Source organism: Mus pahari, chromosome 5 (genome assembly GCF_900095145.1).
Source record: "Mus pahari chromosome 5, PAHARI_EIJ_v1.1, whole genome shotgun sequence".
NCBI lineage: Eukaryota > Metazoa > Chordata > Mammalia > Rodentia > Muridae > Mus > Mus pahari.
Genome location: NC_034594.1, coordinates 149553187 through 149570734, shown reverse-complemented (window position 1 = coordinate 149570734; position 17548 = coordinate 149553187). Strand labels below are relative to the sequence as shown.

At 34.6% G+C, this 17548-nt stretch overlaps 1 protein-coding gene across 8 annotated transcripts in view; it reads left to right on the top strand.

Annotated features, from left to right (window-relative positions):
- Positions 1–17548, top strand: part of Akt3 (AKT serine/threonine kinase 3) — a 250033-nt gene that overhangs the window by 103798 nt on the left and 128687 nt on the right. Inside the window, exon 1 of one of the 8 annotated variants that reach the window (XM_029538453.1) lies at positions 6035–6141. The exons of 4 other annotated variants lie outside the window; for them this stretch is intronic. The gene's annotated coding sequence lies outside the window, so the exon portion shown is untranslated. Of the gene's footprint in view, positions 1–6034; positions 6142–17548 lie in introns of those variants that run through there. 3 more of the 8 variants (XM_029538452.1, XM_029538451.1, XM_029538450.1) reach the window with 3 other exon arrangements.

Genomic DNA, 17548 nt, shown 5'->3' with positions numbered 1-17548 from the left:
GGTAAAAATCCTTTCCCAATCTGTTGGTGGCCTTTTTGTCTTGTTGACAGTGTCTTTTGCCTTACAGAAGCTTTGCAATTTTATGAGGTCCCATTTGTTAATTCTTGATTTTACAGCACAAGNCATTGGTGTTTTGTTGAGAAATTTTTTTCCCTGTGCCCATATCTTCCAGGCTTTTCCCCACTTTCTCCTCTATCAATTCCAGTGTCTCTGGTTTTATGTGGAGGTCTTTGATCCACTTAGACTTGCAGAGCTGGCTTTCAATTTAGGTTTTATACCTAAGTGAAGCTTTCAGCCTTTAAATATACTCCTAACCTTTTTTTAAAAAAAGTTAAACCAAACTCTTGCTTTTTATCACTATGTGGGTGATGAGATCAGTCACTTTTTATTGCAAAGATATTTTTATTTTGGAAAATAGCCGAAATTACATCGTTATGTCTCTTTCATATATACAAAGATAAACTTGGGCTAGTGAGATGACCTAGTGAGTTGAAGAGCTTACCACCAAACTAGATAGCTTGTGAAAACAGAACTTATTATTTCCACATGTTGTTTACTGTCCACCACACATGTTACACCAAAGTAAATAAGTTAAATTAAACAAAAAAGCCTTTACAAAAAACCTGTTACCTCAAAACGACATGCTTTCAACTTATATAGTAGAAGATATTTTTTAATTATTTATTTACTTTGTTTCTTTTTTACACTCCAGATTATATTCCTCTCCCTGTCCACCCTCTCGGGCTATTGCACATCCTATATACCTCCTCCCCCTTCTCCCTGTCCCCACCCTCCAGCCCCCACCCAACCAGACCTCTAAACTCCCTGGGGCCTCCAGTCTCTTGAGAGTTAGGTGCATCCTCTCTGACTGAAACCAGACCTTGCAGTCCTCTGCTGGACATGTGTTGGGGGCCTCATATCAGCTGGTGTATACTGCTTGTTTGGTGGTCCAGTGTCTGAGAGATCTCAGGGATCCAGGTTAACTGAAACTGCTGGTCCTCCTACAGGGTCACCTTCCTCTTCAGCTTCTTCCAGCCTTTCCCTAATAACAGCCATAGGGATCAGCAGCTTCTGTTCATTGGTTGGGTGCAAATATCTGCATCTGACTCTTTCAGCTGCTTGTTGGGTCTTTCGGAGGACAGTCATGATAGGTTTCTTTTTTTGAGCCCTCCATAGCCTCAGTAATAGTGTCAGACCTTTGGACTTCCCCTTAAGCTGGATCCCACTTTGGGCCTGTCACTGGACCTTCTTTTCCTCAGGCTCCTCTCCATTTCCATCCCTGCAGTTCTTTCAGACAGGAACAATTATGGGTCAGAGTTTTGACAGTGGGATGGCAACCCCCTCCTTTACTCGATGCCCTGTCTTCCTGCTGGAAGTGGGCTCTATAAGTTCCTTCTCCCCACTGTACGGCATTTAACATGTTTTCTAAAACAAGGTCATTCATTTTCTGACATTCACTTATACTAGAATAGTTATTATATAATGTTTCTCCGTATATTTTTAGAAAGGAAGTGATTTTATCCCTTTAGTGGATTTATACCTTTTTTGTGTAACACCAAATACTGTCTTGATCTTGTTATTATAATTGTATTTACCAATATAGAAAATATACAGGATCACAAATATTGTTGGTCAGTATTTCCCAGACAAAACAACAAACCAGTGGTAATCCAACATAATGAACTTTTAAGACTTATTCGTATTTGACAGTCTTTACTAAACTGTAAAGCAATATACTGGGTCATAGTGTCATTAAGGGAAGCTAGTATACAGTAGTAAAGGATAAATTTTATCTCTTTTAAGCCAAGGTAGAAATGCATTATAGAAATTGATTGTTGGTAGTTGCTGGGTGGAGTTCCTTGTTTCTTCTGACTGTAATGATGTCTAATTTCTAGAGTAGACTAAATCTTCTAGAGTGTTGGGATAGTATTATCACTCATAAATATATTTCAAAGTGTAGTCTAATTAGAGACTTTTTGTTTTTTTCTGGAATAATGTTTCTTTAAAATATTTTACTTAAGTGTCCCTCACATTGATCAGAAGGATACTTGCAGCGAATTGTAGCAGCTTAGATGGCTGCTTTTACTTCTCTAGAAACTTGGAGGATTCCCATGAGTTCTAGTTGAATAGAATGTGTTTAGAACATAGTTGATAGTAGTTAAGTAAACACACGGCACTTTTATCTGAAGAAGAACATTGATACCATTAAAGTAAATTTACCTGTGTTTAAACCAGTAAACTAATGGAACATAATTTTCTAGTTTTTCTTTTTTTTTTTCTCAAAAGAAAAGTTGGATGTTGGAACTTGATAACAGGTCATTAATGCTGTTAAGTTTTTTTTTTAAGCAGTAAGATGTTTAAAAATTTGAAGTAGACAAAAATACTTTCAATTTATTCTTGGATCCATATATACATAAATACATATATGTTTATACATATATAGTGTATATATGTCTAAGCATAAATATGCTAATTTATATTTCTATAATTTATACATATCAAGCATAAATTATATGTATGTGTATATATATATATGTGTGTGTGTGTATGTGTGTGAGTGAGAAAGCTAGTCTATACTGTATTTTGTTAGTCTAGAACAGTGCTTGGCACAGTGCTATATAATAGCAGAATTTCTAACAAAACATAACAGTTCTAGGCCACATACATGAAAGTGTTTCTTCTAGGTTTACTAGTATGTATGAGTGAGAGTTCTATGTGCAATTAATGAAATTAAACAGATGAGGTTAGTAAAAGATCATTCTCATGGAGGCCTTATCTTTGAGGTCACTGTAGAAATCTTATCCACTATCATACTTTATTCTGTTGGAATTTTCTGAGTTACTAATAACTTAAAAACCCTTTAATGAACTTGTATTTGTTAAAGTTTGTTGTTGTTGTTTTTTTTTTTTTTTGAGTTAAGAAAGATACTCTACTAAGTGGATTCATTGTTTAATTTTGTTTCGAATTTTACTAGATTGCTATGATAGGCCAATAAATTAAACCTAGGCAGTTCTGTTGCTAATTACACAAAACTTCTCTTGGTATCAGATATTCAAATCCATTTTATGAATATGGTAGAGAGAATAACAACTGTAAAACAAAGCAGTATGCATGTAAGTGACTGTTAGCGTGCATTTCAGAAAGGATAAATGCTCACCATATGGTACAATTACTGTGTCCAAGTTTTCAAATTAGCTTCTCTCATCCTCCTTATTACTGTCTTTAAAAAGAGAGGAAAAAACCCAACATGATTTATCTACTCTGCAGCAGAACTCTTGACGCAAAACAGCAGCCCAGTTCTGTCCAGTTTTTTTTTTTTTCCTTAGCATAATAGAGGCTGTCGGACTTTTTTTTATACTAATTACTGTGTGAGCCTCAGATGAACCCCTTCAATTCACAGGGCTTTGTTAAGGGAGGAGCTGTCAATGTGTCTGCCCGTTTGCAGCTGTGCTGTGGCTTTAGCTTGCTTAACATTATGCTGCTTTTTAGACTTGACAGAAGGGATTTTTTTTTTTTTTTTATTAAGGCAAAGCAGCCTTGTAGCGAAATGGTTTAAGCAGCTGCATTGTAGGGAAGCACAAAGAAGTTATTATTGTGTCTGTTTTTGGGGGGGGGGCGATAAAGGGGGAGATATTCGGCTGCTGTTGATGCCGATTGTTGACTTGCCATCTGCCAGATAGGGAGAAGAAAAAAATGACAGCTCCAGCAGGGTGTTCAAGAGGTTGTTTGGAGAGACGCATAAACATGTGCAGATGTCGAACTGAATAATAGCTAGAACTGGAGACGGTTTATGATGCTGCTGATGTTTGTGCATATACAGAATGAATGTATGTGTGGATCTGGTTAACCAAGGGTACATACTAATTATCATTGTTTTCCTGCATGTCCCCTCCTCTGATTCTGTTCATTAGTTTAGGAGCGTAATACTTCCTCTTCTTTCTTTCGTTCATGTCTAAGCTTTAAAAAAAAAAAAAACAAAAAAAAACTTTCTTAAACGGCAATATAAACTTTCTTACTTTTCTACAAAGACGGTAGAAAACCCAGTTCATTAATGTTTGATGTGAATTTCTATCTGGTAACAGGAACTTTTGATTAAGTAATTTTTTAGTTCAGTTACTCTCTTCTTAATGATTCCACTGACAATTCAACTAGGCAGTACTTAAAACTATCATTTGAAACTGGGTTGATTTATTCTATAGTTTACTACTAGAGTAACTTAATTAACTTAATATCACATTTATTTTCTTGATTAATTCTATAAACCTTTAAACCTAGATGTTCCCTGTGCTGCAAGAAAGAGAGAGAGAGACAGAGAAAGAGAGAGGGGGTATGTGTTACATTGGCCTTATTTTTTAAAAATAATATTCTACCTCTTTCTTTTAATGTCTGGAATTCTCATCAAGCATTAATGAGTTGATTCCCCCCCCCCTTGGCCTTTTGTGCCATTAGGTCTTAGATTTTTGAATATCTAGAATTCTGTTAGGTACATATATAGAAGTAAGTGTATTTATCCAAATGTTTTACTTTAATCTATGATAATTGAATGATACAGTGATGTTATATAGAGGTTTTCAAAGTTTTTTTTTTAAAGAATACTTCAGTTTTTGGTAAAAGTTAAATAACAGTATGAATGAAGTGACTAAAAGAGAGAGCCTCAGTTTTTAAATTTCCACTTTAAAACACTGTAGGGATTTTTAATTTAAAAGGAAATGGTTAGAAGAATTAATAAGAAAGGTTGCTTACCTTGGGTTTTGGTATACTCTGACTTTTCTAACATGTAAGGTCGTGCTGCGTATTTGTTAAGTGAAAATGCCTGAAGTGTGGCTGGAAGGCCGGCATCCTGATAGCTTTAAGTCCATGATAACGTTTTCCTGTAAGGGTTATTTTCTGCTCCTCATGAGGAAGTCAAGTCTGATCTTTCTGGGGGCAAATGTATTTTATTTTCAGTTTCTTCTCCAGCAACTCTAATCTGTGTTTGCTGAGAAAGCATACTTACCCGTTTCACTGGACCTCTCCCTTGCCTTTGTGTTTCATTAGGAAATGTAGAATTATGCACTTATTATTCGTAGTTTCACAGTCAGTCCTGAGACCCTTCCTAACTTTGGGACAAGCAACTGACATTTTTCACATAGAGGTTTTGTTGACTTGAGAGTGTGATTTACCAGAGGTCAGTATGTTAATGAGCAGCTGATTAAAGCCAGCTCAAGGAAAGCAAACGTGTCTGTCCATGCTATCTTAGTCACTTACTTGCTCATTTCTTCAGAGCCATGTAACAAACCTTAATTCAGGCAAGTACACACAGAGACGTGATTGAAATATTAAAGGCAGATTAATTTTGAAGTTAAAGGGACTAGACTTAAATATCACTTATCTTAGATAAGTGAGCTTATAAAAGTCACTTAAACTGTTTGAATCTGAATTTAGTCTACAAAGGAAACAATAGCTGTCATTGCAGGAACTTGAAAAGACTAAGTGAAATAGTACAGTTAGCATTGCGGGAACAAATTCAGTAGTAGCTGTTAGTAGGATTTTATTTTCATTAGGTGTTAATGAATGTCTAGAGATCATAGATACCATAGTCAAAGTTTTTGTAAAGTGTTCTATTGGGAAGTAAGTACACAAATTTCTAGAGGCTCTGTTAAGGGAATAGTCACAGATAGGAGATTTTTATTTAAACACTTGGAATCCAGTGTTTAGGGACTTATTGTTGTTCCATAAATCTGAGGGGAAATAATCTATTTAAAGAGAATGTGGAGAAAACTGTTAAATATTTTGGATATGTATTGTTCACTGATAGTTTCATAATTTATATGTTATAGTCACTTTCCTATTTAAAAATAAGTAATTAAAAAATTACAACATCTTTAATAGTAATCCTAAATTATTTTTGGAGTATGTTTTGTCTGCTATTGCAAATACTAGTACTGAACAAATAACACTAATGATACTGTTTTATCTCCTGAGGAAGTTTAAAATAGTATTTGATTGTCCAAACTTTTTATTTTGTAGATGAAAAAAACTGTCAGCCCCCACTTCCCCCCTTGAACGGAAGTGTTTCCTTGGAGGAATTAAGAAGAAATGCTTTTATTGAGCTAATGGAGTCAGTGAATTCCCTAGAGTCTGAGTAATCCCCACACAGATGTAGGTGGTGTATTTAAGCTTTTCTTTTCAAAATGTTGTTTTTCTTAAGCTTATAGTCTATAACGTATGAGTCAGTAATATTGGATGATGACTGAAGCAAGGTGTGTTGTGCCTTGGAGACTGCGCCACCATGCCGGGCATGAATAATAATTTTTTAAAATATTGGCCATGATGTTGAAAACAATATTTCACTGTCTGACATACTCTTTAAGGTATCTTGCAAAATGTTTTGGCTTAAAATTTTTAATGAGTTTTTACTCTCAAGAATATCTGAGCTGGGCATGGTGGTGCACACCTTTAATCCCAGCACTAGGGAGGCAGAGGCAGGCGGATTTCTGAGTCGGAGGCCAGCCTGGTCTACAGAGTGAGTTCCAGGACAGCCAGGGCTATACAGAGAAACCCTGTCTTGAAAATTTAAAAAAAAAAAAAAAAAAAAAAAAAAAAAAAAAAAAACAAACAAACCAAAAAATCAACGATAAAAGAATATCTGATTAAAGATGTTGGTAAGTAAGCTTGATAACACATTAGAAAAAAGGATGATTAGATTTAAAAGTAGGAAAGGCATAAACTTATAGGTAGTTTGATGTCCTTCCTTCCTTCCTTCCTTCCTTCCTTCCTTCCTTCCTTCCTTCCTTCCTTCCTTCCATCCATCCATCCATTCATTGACTGTGCAAGTCATTTACTTGTTTGAGACTGGAATATTACACATGGAATAGCAGCTGTTGCTTCCTCACATCTTTATGAAATGATGTTAGCCTGTGCATGTGTGTGTGTGTGTGTGTGTGAGAGAGAGAGAGAGAGAGAGAGAGAGAGAGAGAGAGAGAGAGAGAGAGAGAGAGAATATTATAAAGTGACCATTATTTCCTTCTTTCTATTTGCCATGTATTCAACACACAAGGTAGTCACACAATATAATCTCAGTCTACTTTTCATTTTAGTTAAAAGGTATTGGAATTTAATTCTAATTTCTTTCTTTTACCCTAAAACATACATAGAATTGTGTAGTTTCAAAGCAATGTAATTGTTTAATTTTACTTATAAAACTGTTAAAACCTAGTTTTTTTAAAAGTTAGAAAAAGATAGCTCCTAATTGAGAATTATACCTTAAGTTACAGGGAAAAAAAGGGGCTTTTCTTACAAGTACATGTAAAATCTACATAAAAACCCATTTCTTTTCTATTTGAGCATATAACAACTGATTGGCTGTATAAAATAAATTTTCTGTTACCTGCTGTGGTAATTTTTATCTCCCTTCAGTCTGCCAGTTTTTAAAAGCTAGGATTTTTCCACTTTATATAGTGTGAGTGTGTGTGTGTGTGTGTGTGTGTGTGTGTGTGTGTGACTGTGTGTGTGTGCGCGTGTGTTCATGCTAGTCGTGTGAAGTTTAGGCATGGATAATAATCAATTTCCTCATACATCAAGCAGTGATAGTAAGATTAGGACTTTTATTAAGCTAAATAAAAGCTCTTTCACACCATTGGAATTTTCAGGGTTAAGTCTTTTATCAAAGCGATCAGTAAATAAATTATAGAAACATTTTTCCCATGTAATATACTTTTTAAGGAAAAGTAAAGCTTCTGTAGTGCGATGAGCTAGTGTATTAAAGGCATTTTGCACTTTTAGAATTAGTTACGAAAATTCTGAGCTTTGACTCTACACTATTAACTTACCTTTGTATTATATTTTATTATTATTGAGTAGTTTTTAACATAAGCTTATTGACTGTTTGCTGTTTTCAAGAAATCAAGAGATTTTGGGATTTATCTTAGTTGTTAATCTGTGAATTAGTTTATGCCTTTAAATGTATGTTGCCTCTTAATTTAAAAAATATTATAAAACCACTGATCTACAAAGAATAGCATGATAGGATTTACATGTTTACATAGTACTGAGTCATTATTTTAAAAATATTTTTGGTGACTTCATTATGAGACTTACCAACATTTTTCTTACTGGTATCTTGGTTTTGTAAAAAGTTAAAACAAGCATTTCAAAACAATCATTTTGATGTCCAAGTACAGATGATGATAAAGATAAAAATACTAATATATAATGAGCAAAATTTGCTCATTGCTTTTTCCTGAAATTTCTGAATTTGTGTTATGTAATACTGCCCTCAGAGGGCCAAGGTAAGTAAATTCATTTTTAATATTGAGAAGTAGCTTTTCTGGTATTTATTTGATGTTATAAGCTTGATTTTTGGAGGAGAATCAGTCTATTTGAATAGTTGAGTAGTGTTTTATTTTTCATCGCATTTCTTTGATTTGTTCTTTCTTTTTAAACATGTTAAAGATAAGCACAGTTCTCTCTCTGAAAAGTATTTAACACTTGACTGAATACAAATTGCTACATTAATTCCATATACAAAGAGGATAAGAAAATCAACCTCCTGGAAAAGTCAAAGTGATTTTACTTGTGTGTGTTACGTTTTTATGTGTTTAACTATAGATATTAAAGTATTTAAATTATTTGTATTTATAGTAATTTGCATCCCTACATTTAGATCTGTATATATAACATTATTCATTGAAATGGAAGCATATTTCTCTTTCAATCAAAAATATTAATATTTAAAATTTTAATCAAATAAATATAAGATAAAATTATATATATATATATATATATATATATATATATATATATATATATATAATATCAGCAGTTAAAAGTGTACTCTTTTTCCAAGTAATTTTAAAAGCCAAATATGATAGGTAGTTTAATGTGTTTTAGAATTCAGAGTGGGATTAAACTGTCCCAGAACAGAGGAATCACAGGAAAGAAAGAATGTCAAAGGAATGAGGTGCAGCCTTTCCTTTTTACTTTCTGATGACATTAGAAAGAAATGAAATGTTTGATAAGATATCCAATTTATTGCCTTTTCAGGGTCATGTGATAATTGAATTTAAAAGGTATTTCTGTGAGAATAATGGCAGCAATTTTTTTTAAATCAAAATCATTGTTAGTGAGAATGGTAGCTAAAAACAGGACCAAGTACAGTAAGTAATGAAATGGAAGTTTTTTCATATATGGTGTTGTGTGAATGTGTGGCTGTCAGGTGTCTTTGTCCATCATTCTCCATCATGTTAATTTTCGAGGTATAGGTAACTCATTGGGAGCTTACATGATTAGCGAGACTGACTGGTCTGTGAGCCCCAGGGATCTCTTGTCTCTGCTTCCCAAGTACTGGAGCTCCAGCGTGTATATCCTGCCCAGCTTTTGTGCAGGTTCTGGGGATTGAACCTAAGTCTTCATGCAAAAACTTTATCACTATTGCCCTGATCACTAAATTTCTTTTATTTGCCTTTAAAAAAGAATTGAAGACATGACTACCATGTATCTTCATGTCCTTCTTTCTCCTTAATCTTTTGCATTGGTTTTCTTTTTTTATACCACAAGACATTTTAGTTTATTAGCAAACAGTTTTATAATTCTTACTGTGAGCAGATGTTCTGTGTGTATTATAAATATTAATCTATTTTTCTATTACTGCTATCCCCATTTTACAGAAGAGGGAACTAAGGCATGAAGGGTGATATGCCCAGTTTGTCACTTCCATACTTAGTGTAATAAGTGGCATAACTGTCACTTGAATCTGGACAGTTGGATTCTCAACCACTATGAGGAAGAATATAAAAGGATGCTGTCTGTTCAGGCATCATCTATGTCCTCTACAGGCTTCCCTCTGTGGCTCAGTTTCCTGATAGCTGTCTCTGCAGTGAGGAGACTGCAATGCTTAGCCCTCATTTGTGTGAAGGGATCCCTTGGAGTGAAACCTGAATACAGACAGGGCTTAGCTGAGGATTTTTAAGCAGAGTCAAACTTTCTTGTAACCTGATCACAGTGGACATAATAGATTATTGTTTAAGGAAAGCAAGAATTTTGAAGGGTATGAATTTACCCTAAAAATGATTAGATGTCCTGAGTTTAACGGTATGTCCTTTTCAGGGTCCCACACCACTAGAGGTTGATCATTGGAGAGATGTTGAGGTGAAGGGATAAGATAAAGTGCTATGCTTCCCACTAATTTTATAAAGCAGAGGTGAAATGACAGCAGGTTAAACTAGTTTGACAGTCCACCCTGTCCTTGCCCAGCACAGGCCTCCTGATTAGTGAGCTCTCTCTCCAGTTGTGTAGTACTAGAACAGTAGAGACCAAAGGGGTGGTAGGGAGTGATCTCAGGATTTTTTTTTTTATATATACTGAGATATCCTAAGTTTTTGAGCTGTGAGTGTGGCGGAATAGTGATAAGTTGTGTACTTATTCAATTAATAGTTATTTCTTAGCCTGATCTGTTCTAGATGTTGAACAGACATGGTGAGTAGGTTTGTATTATGGTTACATTGCTTTCATATTTGATTTTATTAAGTATATGTAGTAAAATTTTATATAAGATACTACTTAGATTTAAATATGCAGAGAGGATGATGTGCTAAATATAGAAAATGTTACAGTATGGATGTTAATTTTTTCTAATGAAACTTTATGTTTAAATAAGTCAGTTTCTTTGCAGAATTTTTTTCTTACTGTTTTGTTTTGAGGCAAAGTCTCTTTTCATAACCCTGGCGGTCCTGGAACTCATTATGTAGTCCAAGCTGGCCTTGAACTCATAGAGATCTGCTTTCCTCTGCATTTGCAGTACTTTTAGCATTTCCACATTATTAAAATAGTGTGGAAATGACTTCATATTTAACTGAGGTATGGTGTAGAAATGGAGAGTTTTTGCAGTAATGTAGAAAAAGAGAGCTCTGCTTTCACAATGTACAAGGGTGTTAAGTGAAAGCAAAATAATAATTTAGCTCACATTTAACCCAGCAGGAAGCTTAGTACAGATTGAGTAATTCTCCACAACATATCTTCTTCTATGTAAACTAATCTCATGGTTTATTCTTCATTAAATTGCCAGGATGCTGTTTTCTCTTGGCGAGATTGTGTGCAGCATTGAGTGTTCTCCACTCCCCCTTGATTTCCTCAGTAAAATTTGATACTATAATACTGTTAGGATGTTGTTTTGTTTAAAAGAATGATCAAATGTATTATTTCTTGGTGTAAAGTTGCCTGAAAACTATAGGTTTCAGGGTTTAATAATCTGGGTATCATTAAACAAATATCAGAATGCTTAAGGGTAAGGTGGTAATTGTTAAGATTATGGAACATTTTAAATAAAATGCAGATAAAGCACTTCCTTACAGAAGTTAAAGTTGGCTTTTTAACATCTTACAATAGTGGCTCTCAACATTCTAAATAATGCAGCCTTAACCTTAGTTCCACATATTGTGGTGGCCTCCAACCATAAAATTATTTTTATTGTTACTTCATAACTAATTTTGTTAGTGTTATGAATCATAATATAATTATCTGTGTTTTCTGATGGTCTTAGGGGATCCATGTTCATCCTCACTCAAAGGGTCACAACCCACAGGTTGAGAAACACTACCTTACTGTGTTTGCTGCATAGGTTTTTTTTTTTTTTTTTTTTAAAGTTGCTTCATGGATTCTAACCTTCCTTACGAAGCAGGCATGAAAACTATACTTAAACGACAAGTTCATGCATTATGCAGTGGAAGGAAAATTTCTTGACTATAATATATTTCTCAAAATAATCATGAAGGAACATATGGAAAAGCAGAAATGTGGGTACATCTGGAAAGCTTTTAAGGCATCTTGAAAATACAATGCAGGTTTACCAAAATTGTAAACAACTTCTGTGTCGCCAGTTGCCGTGGTAATATTGTCTATCCAGGATTAGACTGACCTCTGAAAGAGGGGAGCAGGCAGTTCCTCCTCATTTTAGAATCTACATAGAAGCAACAGAATGTTGAAATGTTGCAAGATTGTGTATTGAATATGCCACAGACAACAAATAGTATCAACTACCCTTTCTCTAGGAACATGTATAGGTATTTGGAAATGACAGAGAGAATTACAGATGTTGTATTATGTAATATGGTTAAAGACATTGCATAGATATCCTAGTTCAGCACTGATTAATTAAAGGAGAAGGAAAATACTTATTTGAAGGAATCAGTGAAGGAAAATGATACAACCATCATTCATCAGAAGTGACTAAAGACATTTTTATTTAGATAACTTGATTTTGTGTATGTCTATATCCTAAACTATTATGTCCAAGCTGATTTCAAGGTTCTGGAATCAAGGAATCCTCTTTCTTCAGCCTCCTGAATATCTGGGACTGCAGATGTGTGCAGCTGTTCAGCTTTATATATCTCTATAATTTTCTCACCTTTTCAGATTCGATATTTCATTCCTAACACTTCTTACTATGTAGGCTTAGATTTCTTAAAACTTACTTTTAATAAGGGTTCTCAAATGCATTGCTGCCCCCACCCCCATCTCCTTCTAGCCCACGGTCCAAAGGTAGGGGAGAAAAGATGGTAAACAGGACAAGGGGATGTGGGCCTGTTTAGAAGTAGTTGCTTGGGGCTATTCCAATCTCTGTTAGTCAGGATACCAGTAGTCCAGTCCAGTAATGTCAGGACAGCAAACGGCGGCGAGAGCTAGCAGAGACAGCCAGGCCTCTGCCACACTGTCTGTCGTGTCCTATTTATACTTTCTCCAAACATCACGTCCTCCCGAGGGTCTTGCTTCAGCATTACACCACGTGAGTCGGCCTCCCCATGGGAGTCTGTATCAGCAGACCACCATTTGAGTTTGTATTACTTTACATATCCAGAAACTTCCACTTCATTACTAGACTTAATATTTTATGAGGGTTAGATTATACCTGCATAACCCATCTACATTTTAAGTACTTGTATGTATTTCAACACTAAATTATTTAAAAAGTTTTAAAACTTTGTTTATATTTTCTGTGTTTTGGTGCTTTGTCTGCATGTAAGTCTGTCCTTCACAAGTACAGAGGTCAAATGAGGGCATTAAATCATCTGAAAGCATAGTTAAGGATAGTTGTAAGGTACTGCAAAGTGTTGGGATCTGAACCTGGGTTCTCTGGAAGAACAGTCAATACTCTTAACCACTGAGCCATCCCACCAATCTCACAAACCTACATTTTTTTTTTTTTTTAGATTCAATCTATTATATATCTTTATCCTAAATTCTAAAAGCATGTTTTCAAGGCATATTCTTTGATGTGTGGTATTCATTAATTATTTAGAATGAGTGACCTGGAGCCTATATTGTCTTTGGTGTTTTTTGTAGCCAAATCTAGTTTTTGTTTTGTTTTGTTTTTAGTTTATTCAGACTAACACATATTTAAAGCCAGTTGATGATACTTGTTCAGGGTAGAGATCACAAAAGAATTTAGCATGGTTTATTTACTGAAGGGTAAAGAAAGACTGTATTTGAGTGACTCAGTGAAAAGGAGGTGACAATCTAAACACTCAAATTTGTAAAAACTGTAAAAACTAAATTAGATGTGTGTGAGTGTGCATGCACATACATGGATGTCATAATGCAGACATATATATCCCTATGTGGACATACGTGACATACGTTTATTAAATTTTTAAACTGTATATTGAAACAATAACAACCAAAATCTCTTTAATTTCTTTTGGATCATCATCATTTTTTTTTGTTTTTTGTTTTTCGAGACAGGGTTTCTCTGTATAGCTCTGGCTGTCCTGGAACTCACTTTGTAGACCAGGCTGGCCTCGAACTCAGAAATCCGCCTGCCTCTGCCTCCTGAGTGCTGGGATTAAAGGCATGTGCCACCATGCCCGGCTATTATTTTTTCTTAAATATGTTAAATAAACATGAGAATATATTACTGAGCATCATTCCTTTTTTTAATTAGGTATTTTCTTCATTTACATTTCAAATGCTATCCCGAAAGTCCCCTATCCCCCCCAGCCCCGCCCTGCTTCCCAACCAATCCACTCTCACTTCCTGGCCCCGGCATTCCCCAGGACTGGGGTATATGATCTACTGACCATCATTCTTAATGGAATAATGTAATAGTCTCTGAGTTACAAACTATATCCCTTATATTTAAATAATATATTTTAATAAGGACAATATGCGAAAGTCATTTTCACTTTTAAGTTATATAGTTCTTGTATATTTAAAAAGTAGTTTAAAACTTTGCTGTGAGGAACATGAAATAAAATTACTAAGATTTTTAAAAAATATCTACAAAACAATAATGATAATTTCAATGAGAAGCATGTTTCTTCCCTCTGAGAGACATAAACAGGCTCCCATATATATCTTATCTGATCCCTTTATATAAAAATGCAATGGTCGGGTTTAAACAATGCAGATGTTGTGCTATATTTACCATCATGTACTTTCCTATATAATATTTAATGTTTAAGATAGTTAAGCTATATCACATTGTTGCATTATACAATTTTTTTTGTTTATGGGGTAATATTTGCTTATAAAATCTACTGATGGAAAAATGCTTGCTTTATTCTTTTAGAAGTTCATGTGTTTAAATGTAGTTTGTGTTCATAAACAACTAGATCTTTACTGTAATGTGAATCATGAAGTTAAATAAATTTTTATGCAGTTTTGGTCTGAGGTTAAAAAATGAAGTCCATGAAGACTTTTCTTAGAGTATTGCTAGAGATAGTTTATTGAAATATTTAAGTTTTATGAAATGTGCTAGATTTTTTAATAATGTCTAAAGGCATTTATTAGAATTGTTGTGTATGTGTGCACATGAATATGTGCATGCACAAGTATGAGAATGGGCACACATGTATGCAGGTGAACATACATTATGTGCATCAGAGTGTGGATACAAAGGTTGAAGTCAGGTGCCTTCGTTTATCACTGTCCACCTTACATACTGAGGCAGGATTTTTCACTTGAACCCAGAGCCTCACATTCTACTAGTTTAGCCATATCATTCCAGGGGTCTGCTGTCTGCCTTGCCTGTACTGGGGTCACAGCCTAGCCTTTCTGTGGGTTCTGTGGATCTGACTCTGATGGTCAGGCTTGCAGAACTGCAAAGCCATCTCCTCAGCACCTAGAAATTCTTAAATTCATAATAATTGTTCATAAAACTAGGTGACATGTAACTAATGCCTGGGAGGCTCAAGCCTAAGGGGTTGCTGGAGCTCAGTTCCAGATGAACCTGGACAGTACACAGACATCCCATCAACAGAGGAAAAGAAGCTCTAAAAGCTCCAAGACTTCCTGTTTACTTTTCTGATCCTTTATATTTGTCTTAAAGAAGGAATATGATTTTGAGTAATGCTGCATTTAGATATTGCATAGTTTTTACAATTCTTTAGTAAAAACAAGAATCTTGAGGCTAGAGAGAGAGAGGTACTCAGTGGTAAAAAGCAAGTACTGCTCTTCAGAGGACTCAAGTGTGGTTTCCAGCACCCATGTCATGCTGGTCACAACTTTTGTTTTTAGCTCCAGGGAACCTAAACTCTCTTCTAGACTCCGGGTGTACCTGCAATAACTATGCAGTGCCTTCTCCACATATGTATTAAAATAATACAAATAAATATTAAAAAGAAAAGTTTCATAGACCTCTCCCCAGCTTAAAAGACTTTTTGATTTATGATACACACTTTTTGTTTTCTAATTATATAAATATTCCTGGATAAGTACAATGCTGATTATAAAATGTATTAATTAGCAATGGTTCCATTTAATAACAAAATCTAGTACCTAATATATGCCATGCAGAATTTTATGAGCTTCTATATTGTGTCCCTACATAATTTGTGTAGGCACTATGATAATTCTCATTTCTAGTTGGGATGTGGAGGAGGGCAAGTTCCTTTAGTTAATCAGTAGCATAATCATGATTCACATATAAGCTGTGTTTCCCAGAGTCTTGCTCCAAGCCATCACATTACTGTGTAATGTAACTCAGAATGGAATCAAATACACAATCCTGCCTCAACCTCCAGAATGTGAACTGCAGGTGTTTGCCACCATGCCTAGCTACTGAGAAAATTATGAAGTAGAGTATTTAAAAAAGTTCAGAAAACCCCATCAAACCTAGTTTGCGAGGTTTGGTTATCTTTTTAATTATGTAATACATCAAGGAGGAGTCGCCACTGGTAAATTAAACATCAATGTCATGCTTATTTCTTAATAATTTATGTTTATTTACTGTTACTAGTTAGGGTCTTTAATTTTCTATGGGGAAATAGGAATCTAATCTCATGTCCTATCCGATGTTATAGGAGCATATTTTGGTATTATTTTTATAATTGAATTCTAAATGCTTGATTTATGAGATTTGTGAAAATTAGTGCTATAATTATATCAAATCAGTTGAACTAGGTTGTGTCCATTTTAATAAGGCCAAATTTATTTTACCATTTGTTATTGCTATATATTTTTAGCCTAGCCCATGTTAGCATAACGGTGATGGTAGATTTCTAGTTTATGCGTATGAATGCAGTGTTCTCCACTGGTTCATCTTTCTTGTAACTTTATCTTTTTTTTTTAAGATGAAGCTTCTTCCATAAGACTTAACTTTAAGACAGAAATGGATATTTAGCACCACAATTCACCTTTAAGAGCAGAAGCCTGGATTATGTTTAAGCATATTTTCTAGTTAGATATCTGAAGAAATGTGGACATATCCAATCAAATACCGATCAGAGCCTGTTGGAACATTTAATCTGCTTTTGGTCTAGACATATAGGCCCCTAATTCTTACTATGTTACTTTCTGATGTTTTCATCAGAAAGTTTTAAAAACTACGGTGCAGATTCTTAATGAAGTATTAATGAATAATGGAATAAAGTTTATATATGTAGATTGACTTAAAATGAAGACATTAAACAACGTAATTTGACACGAGATGAACAACTTTAGGAGACCTGGAATTGAATGTCTATCACTTCACTCCCAATATGATCCATTTGAATAGGCTGGGGAAATTTTTACGCTTTAGCCAAAACAAAATTATCATTTGTGACTGTTTTTGTAATAGTAGTAATCTCCTCAGAACCATTGGGATTGTTCGTTGTAATATAGGAAGTGAATTATTAATTAAAAAAAAAGTTGGCCAACAACCCAAATCTAGAATTATTATAACCTAGTAGAGCTCAGAACTGATAAAAGGAAATCATTTTCTTACAAACCTACAGTTCACAAATAGATTCTCTACTCCACAGAGAAAAAACTCCTAAACAGAACAGCAATGGCTTGTGCTGTAAAATCAAGAATTGACAAATGGGACCTCATAAAATTGCAAAGCTTCTGTAAGATAAAAGACACTGTCAACAAGACAAAAAGGCCACCAACAGATTGGGAAAGGATTTCACCAATTCTAAATCTGATAGGGGACTAATATCCAATATATACAAAGAGCTCAAGAAGCTGAACTCCAGAAATTCAAATAACCCCATTAAAAAATGGGGTACAAAGCTAAACGAAGAATTCTCAACTGAGGAATACCGAATGGCTGAGAAACACCTGAAAAAAATGTTCAACATAATTTTTTTTT